Genomic DNA, 7,966 nt, shown 5'->3' on the forward strand with positions numbered 1-7,966 from the left:
GCCCTCTCTTTTTTTCTCTTCTTCCCACTATCTCTATTTCATACCTGTCTTGTTCACTCCTGCAGTATGTCTGTGAGCGCTGCTCAGGACCTCCTCTCACCTTAACATACCTGCCCCTCCCTCTCAATCTCACTTTCTTTCTCTCTCCTTCTTTCTCTATCCCTCTCTCTTGCTGTTTCATACCTGTCTTGTTCGCTCCCCTCAGCATGGCTGCCCCTCCCTCTTTCTCTCGTTCTCTCCCTCTCTTTCTCTCTATCCCTCTCTCTGGCTGTTTTATACCTGTCTTGTTCGCTCTCCTTAGCGTGGCTGCCAGATCAAGAGGCAGTTTGATATCGCCCGTGGGACGCCAGGTGTTTGTTGCCCCCCATTAGAAAAGGAGCTGTGCGGCGTAAGAATAATGAAAAGATGGCACACTAAAGTTTCAGAAACGCAGGAGATGGGAATACGCCTCCCCTACCACTCCACTTGCCTAATTAGGATCCTGGTGTTTCGTATGTGTGTGTGTGTGTGTGTGTGTGTGCGTGTGTGTGTGTGTGTGTGTGTGCGCGTGTGAATATGTCACTGGTTACTGTGAGTGTGTGTTTGTGTATACATGTGTATGTTTGACGGGGAAAACACTGTATATTAGTGTTGTGTGTGTACATGCATGTGTGTGTAGATGCACTGTGTGTGCATGTCAGTGTGTGTGCGAAGCATGCATGTGAGTGTGTGTCTGGGCAGCATTGAGATCTAAGACCTGCAGGTAATGGGGAGATGAAAGGATTAGAGCAATCCTTCAATCCTCTGCCCCTGTTTTCTCCACACACACACACACACACACACACACACACACACACACACACACACACACACACACACGCGCGCATGCATATACACAAACATACACACACAAACTTCCATCCTACCCCTCCTTATCTGCTCTGAGTCTCTCCATAGTCAGCCGCTCCAGCCTCCAAATTGCCCAGTAGGTCTTTGGGAAGTCACGCACACAGAGTAGCAAGTGTGTGTGTGTGTGTGTGTGTGTGAAAGAGAGAAAGATAGGGAGAGAGATGAAGTGGGAATGTGAGAAAGAGAACAGTTCAGTGGTACCAAGAGAATGGTAGTCTGACCTCCTTGGTTTAAGTACCTCACAGTGTGTGTCTATGTGTGTGTGCGTGTGTAAGTGGATGTGTGGGAGAGGGAGACAGAGAAAGAGAGAGAGAGAGAGAGAGGGAAACTTTGGTTGCCTGTATGAACTCAGTGGATTTCACATGACATAATGGTACATGGCTACATCTCTGTGTTTTTGTTTGTTTGTTTGTTTGTTTGTGTGTGTGTGTGTGTGTGTGTGTGTGTGTGTGTGTGTGTGTGTGTGTGTCTGTGTGTGTGTGTGTGTGTGTGTGTGTGAATGTGAAAGAGAGAGAGAGAGAGCAAAAGAGAGATGGCGCTTGTCAGAGTGACCTCAGAGGCTTCACTCTAAATCACTTTGCCGTTTGCTCGTTCTCCGTCGTGTTTAATTATTTATCCTTACCTTTCATTCCTTTCCCCTCTGTTGAGGAATATATAAACACAGAGAGAACGAGAGAGAGGGGGAGAGAGAGAGAGAGAGAGAGAGAGAGAGACAGGGGGGAAGAGAGAGAAATGGGTCAACTGAGGAAATGGTAGAGTGGGGCAATATTTCACTGCAAATCAGCACAATAAAACAAGGGTTTTAATAGCGCGTGAGTGCTGAGAGTCATTAGGGGGCTTGTCGTAGTGCTAAGTACTTTAGCACTCATAGAGGTTATGACACAAGTATCATTTATGAAGCAAAAAGATCATCGCTGTTTACTTAAACAGGTCTTGGTACAGTCTGTGTGGTATCCATAGCCACATGAGTGTAATTACCATGCACTTCACGCTACAAAGGACGAAAGACTAAAGTCAAGTTATTTAAAAGGAAATATTATGTTAAAGGAAAATTAGTTTGATAAATGACGTTTAATGATAGCGGATAGGGATAGTACTTTTATATGTTGTGCTTTCCATTGTATGATGAATGGACAGCTCTCAGCATCCATAAGCAGACACACCCAAACAACATTGTAAACAATCTTATAGCATAAAAGACCTCCTTCTTGTCAGCCTGTGTCTGTTATACCCTAGAAGTATTTAATGTAGAGGTCAGTGGAAAATGACGTTGATCAGGTCGTTATGGTGTGTTTGAAGTCGGACGGACTCAGCAGAGGACGACGTTTGTGAGCATTGATTGCCTGGATTAATTGTTGTTATCTGATGTTCTGAGGTCCATTCAGCGTCCCTCATGGGGAAGGGGGTGTTGGGAGGACGGATGGAAGTGCTGATGCCCTTGGAGATTGCGTTGTGTTTCAGCCCACCCCTTCAAACACACACACACACACACACACACATTTATACACACCAACATCACCCCACAGCAAGGACTAGCAAAGCCTTGTTTACCAGCAGCTTTGGTGTTTAATCTGGGCATAACATAATTAGCTTGTGTGCACAAAACATCTGTGAATGTTAGGAAGTCATTTTGTGTTTCCACTGGTTTGGGCTTCTCCTCTGTATGTCTTTGTGTGTGTGTGTGTGTGTGTGTGTGTGTGTGTGTGTGTGTGTGTGTGTGTGTGTGTGTGTGTGTGTGTGTGTGTGTGTGTGTGTGTGTGTCTGGTCTCTGTGTGTGTGTGTGTGTGTGTGTGTGTGTGTGAGAGAGAGAGAGAGATAGACAGAGATAGAGGGTCAGAGAGAGAGAACCAAGACAGACAGAGTTCAAGAAGAGTGTGCAGCCGGTAAAAGCCTAGATGTCTTAAAACATTATCTTCCAGCTCGTCCTGTTTTACCGCCCCAGTGCTTTTGTGTGTGGGCAAGTGTGTGTATCCGCTCATTGGCCAAATGTGTGTGTTTGTGTGTGTGTCCGTATGTCTTTAAAACCCTTTTACCCACTTTATGGCTCAAGTATAACTCAGAGTCTCTGTGTGTGTGACTGTGTCCTTAAGCATTCCCGCCCACTTTACAGCCTCACCATAACTGTGATCTCGAATGCAGTGCTCTAAATCACTTGAACCATCTGCCCTCTCTCTCGTTGTATGTTTTTAGTGTGTGTGTGTGTGTGTGTGTGTGTGAGTGTGTGTGTGTACATAAAACATCTAAAAACACTCAGAGACACAAACACACAACACACACACACACACACACACACACACACACACACACACACACACACACACACACACACACACACACACACACACACACACACACACACACACACACACACACACACACAGATAAAGTTACTTTCTCTTTCTATCTCTCACACACACACCACCCACACAAGTGGAGTGATGGGCCCAACACCGTCCCCAACCTCCCTCTTGTGTGTGTGTGTGTACCTGAGTGTGTCCATTCTATGTGCTCTGGATTAACTCCATAATAACCCTTAGCTCTCATGGTTATCCCCACACTGTAATTGTGGAGGTGTGGAGTGGGTGAAGAGAGACAGAGTGAGAGGTTCTCCCATGACTCACACCTGCTTTAGGGTCTGATCTGTGTGTTTACATATATCTGTGTGCAGTTTTCAGTTGAGGACGTCTGTGTGCCTTTGAGTATTTGTGCATTGGCGTGTGTGCATTTGTGTGTGTGTGTGTGTGTGTGTATGTGTGTGTGTGTGTGTGTGTGTGTTTGTGTGTGTGTGTGTGTGTGTGTGTGTGTATGTGTGCGTGCCTATGTGTCTACAGACCCTTTTAAATAAGAAATCCACAACACTGCCAAATTTTCTTGGCCTTCAGTTATGCCAAAGTTCTGTGCATCTCTCATTCATTCCCACGAGAAAGCATGTCACGGACCACTGAGCACTGAACCTCCATCTTGTAAATGGGAATGAACTGTACATGTGCGTGTTTTCAGTGTAAATGGGAATGAACTGTACATGTGCGTGTTTTCAGTGTAAATGGGAATGAACTGTACATGTGCGTGTTTTCAGTGTAAATGGGAATGAACTGTACATGTGCGTGTTTTCAGTGTAAATGGGAATGAACTGTACATGTGTGTGTTTTCAGTGTAAATGGGAATGAACTGTACATGTGCATGTTTCCAGTGTACATGGGAATGAGCTGTACATGTGCATGTTTTCAGTGTAAATGGGAATGAACTGGACATGTCTGTTTCCAGTGTACATGGGAATGAGCTGTACATGTGCATGTTTTCAGTGTAAATGGGAATGAACTGTACATGTGCATGTTTTCAATGTCAATGGGAATGAACTGGACATGTGCATGTTTTCAGTGTAAATGGGAATGAGCTGGACATGTCTGTGCCTCATATGTGTCCAAGCTCTATCTAGCACAGAGGTGAGAACTTTCTCACATTCTCTCTGTCCGTTTGAAGCTGTTCTCTGGATGTGATCAGTAGGATCTGATCTAGCGCTCCAGGTGCTTTCAGACACCCCCCTCACCCAGCCAACACCCCCACAACTAACCCCCACCACACACTACCCTTCACCCCCCAGCAAAGGAGAGGTGAGAAGCCCAGGGGAGATATTTTATTCAATGCAGCTTTTGCAGTGACTGCACTTTGTTAAAAAGAGGATCTTTGTCCCAATTCACTCTCCTCCTCTCTCTCTCTCTCTCTCTCTCTCTCTCTCTCTCTCTCTCTCTCTGCCCTTCCCTCTCTGGCTTTTTCTCTGTCTCTCTCCCTCCTCCCTGTCTTTTAACTTTGCGGTGCGCAAAATTGTCTCCGTTTAGTCAGTTGATGATCTCCTCGTGGCCTCGTAAAGAGCAAAAAGAAGTAGGGAAGAAAAAAAAAGTTCTCTTGACTGGATCCAGTCACTGCGTGTGCCATTTTATAAAGGCTTTGGTCCCAGGTGAGAGGGGCCTTCTTAGACTAGACAGGCTATTTCCGATCGGTTCTACCCCTTTTTAATGAGGTGGAGACGCACAGGAGAGGAGAAACACTCAACCCACACATTCATATGCAAAGCTTGTGAAACGGAAAAGAAATGAAATACATTTCTTTCGAGTAGTTTCCAACTAAAAAAAAAAAGAATTAACTTCAAGCCTGAAGTTCATCACCATTTTAATGCCTGACCTCTCTATTTTAAGGTCATTCCATTCATGGGGAATTATTCGATGAGTCACCTGAAAGGTTTGACAGTAGTTGAAAGAACATGGGGGAGAGGCTATTGATTCCACTGTGGTGGTTTGGGAGTCAATAGTGAACACCTTCAATATGTGAATACCCACTGAAATCACTGGGGAGCTGATGGATTGTAACACAGACACTGCTGGTCAAGGGAGCTTGAAGGTACTGGAATGGCTGACTTCTTAATAATTGATCAAAATTCCAGAATTCCTCCAGTGACTCAAGCTTCCAGAGGCGGGGACTCAGATCTCAGAATGGCTGTAGGCGCTTTCACACATATATTGACTTTCAATAAAAATAGAACTGCCCAGCAGTATGGGGCCATCTAGACGAGGAGGGAGTGGTTATTATATGTGTGTGTCTGTGTGTCCGTGTGAGTCCTCCCTTGCTGTTTTTCCTGTTGTCCTTGCCCTCTGGTGACACACACCCGTGGAGTGTGTGCTCGCATCTGCAGCCCTCATCCCCCCTGGTACTCAAACAAGCACACAAACACACGCACAGAAGCACACACGCACAGGCACACGCACACGCACACACGCACATGCACACGCACACGCACACGCACACGCACACGCACACGCACACACACACACACACACACACACACACACTCAGCCAATCAGTGTGACCCCACAACTGTAAGAGGTGTTAAATATGACCTCAAGCCTCGCACACACACACACACTTGTAAGTACAAGTATTTACAACACATACATTATACACACAATATATCTTTAACAGACACCCGTCACACAAAGGTCTCATTAATGGTCTATCCTTTCCTTATCACCACTCCATTTCTTCCCTGTCACTGTGTCTCTATGGCTCCAAGGGGGCATATTAGGTGGTGTATGTGTTTGTGTTTGTGTGGGTGTGTGTTTATGAGCATGTGGTCATATATGTGCTGGCTTGAGTGCTTGTTAGCGTGTCCTTTGAGTATAGCACACATGGGCATACATGTGCAAACCAGTGAGTCGGTGTATGTGCATTCACCTTTAGAACTGTATTTTGGTGTGTGTGTGCGGATACATGTGAAACCATATGTTTGTGTGTATAACGTGTGTATATGCTTGTTTGAGTATGTGCGTCTATGTATATCCTGCAGGGATTTGTGTGTATGTGTGTGTGCAACCTCACCCCACCCCCACCCCCCCCCTCCCCCCCCCCCCCCCCCCCCCCTCCCACCCCCAGCAACTGTTACCAGGGATGAGGATAGATGAGGATTTAATGTTGTATAGCCTTTTTGGAGATATACCAACAAATAAAGTTTGAGATTATGTAGTGGATGCAGTTGAATATAGATGTCAAAGTTGCTGTCTAAACTATAAACTAAATGTCATAAAGAAAGAAATTATTTAAAATGAAGTTATGGTTGAAATAGGATCACTTCTTTATTGTAAGGGTAAGTGTAGGGTAAGAATGGTCATGCACACCACAGACCTGCCAGAATCCTGTAGTCCGCCATTCTTTAAAAATCTGGTCTCAGTTCCGGAAACGTTATGGGCTAGTCTCTATGTCAGTTTTTTCCCCTATTACAGCCAACCCCCTATTCCCACCCTCTCTCCAAGATAATACATTTACTTGTTGGTTTAGAAACGGAGTGGTGAATATAAAGATGTTATACAAGGATGCCATTTTCATGTCATTTGATCAAGTTAGACAGGAATTTTCTTTACCAGCACACCATTTTTTAAGTCAGACATTTCATACAGAATCACTTTACTCCCTCACCTCCACCAAAGTCAACACTTGATTCAATCCTTGAAACCCCTCCTGAGGTGAAGGGAACCGTATCAAGGCTGTACACAATTATATTTGAATTGGAAGGTTCCTCAATGTCAGTAATAAAGGAAAACTGGGAGAAGGATATGGGTGCAGATATAACTGAGGATCAATGGTCTAACATAATTCAAAAAATTCACTCCACCTCTATTTGTGCAAGGCACAGTCTTATTCAGTTTAAGATTGTACATAGGCTTCATATGTCCAAGGTTAGAATGTCCAAAATCTTCCCAGGAGTTAACCCTATCTGTGACAGATGTAAGCAAGCACCTGCCACTCTGTATCACACATTTTGGTCCTGTTCAAGTCTAACAGCATTCTGGGCCTCAATATTTGAGGTATACTCAACCATTTTAGGTTTAACTATTGATCCCTGTCCTTTCATTGGACTTTTTGGTGTACCTGCAGACGATCTCCCTCTGCAAAAGCCACAATTAAATAGTTTAGCCTATTCCTCCCTTGTAGCACGGCGACTCATTCTTTTGAATTGGAAGAGTGACCACCCCCCTTCCTTTGGCAGATGGATCTGTGATGTGATGTTTTTTCTTAAGCTTGAAAAAATGAGATATACTGTAAATGGATCAATAGAAAAATTTGATGTAGCATGGCGTCCATTTATTGTATATGTTGAACAAATGACCATGATCCTTGACTCTGACTAAGTTGTTATGTACTACATGTAACTAACCACTTTGGACTTTTTTTTTTGTTCCTGTTTTGTTTTGTGGTGTTGTGTTTGTTTGCTGGTCCCAGTGTTATTGTGTCTACTGTCTTTGTGTTTGAAAATCTCAATAAATATACATTGAACAAAAAAAAAGAATGGTCATGCAGTTGGACTCAAATGTAGGTTCATTTTATTGAATGTATGTAGCCTACTGTACTGTAGGCTACTGTATGACTTTGATGATGCTAGCTTTGACAGCCCATTCTCAGACAGATCGTAATCTAATTATGTCCTTACAATGGGAACACAGTTTAAATACTCTGACTGGAGATGGCGTTACTATCCCCCACCCGAATTCAGTGCAGGACTGGGAGGATAACATGACGACGTGGGCCCAAC

The sequence above is a fragment of the Sprattus sprattus genome (assembly GCF_963457725.1).
Source record: "Sprattus sprattus genome assembly, chromosome: 14".
NCBI lineage: Eukaryota > Metazoa > Chordata > Actinopteri > Clupeiformes > Clupeidae > Sprattus > Sprattus sprattus.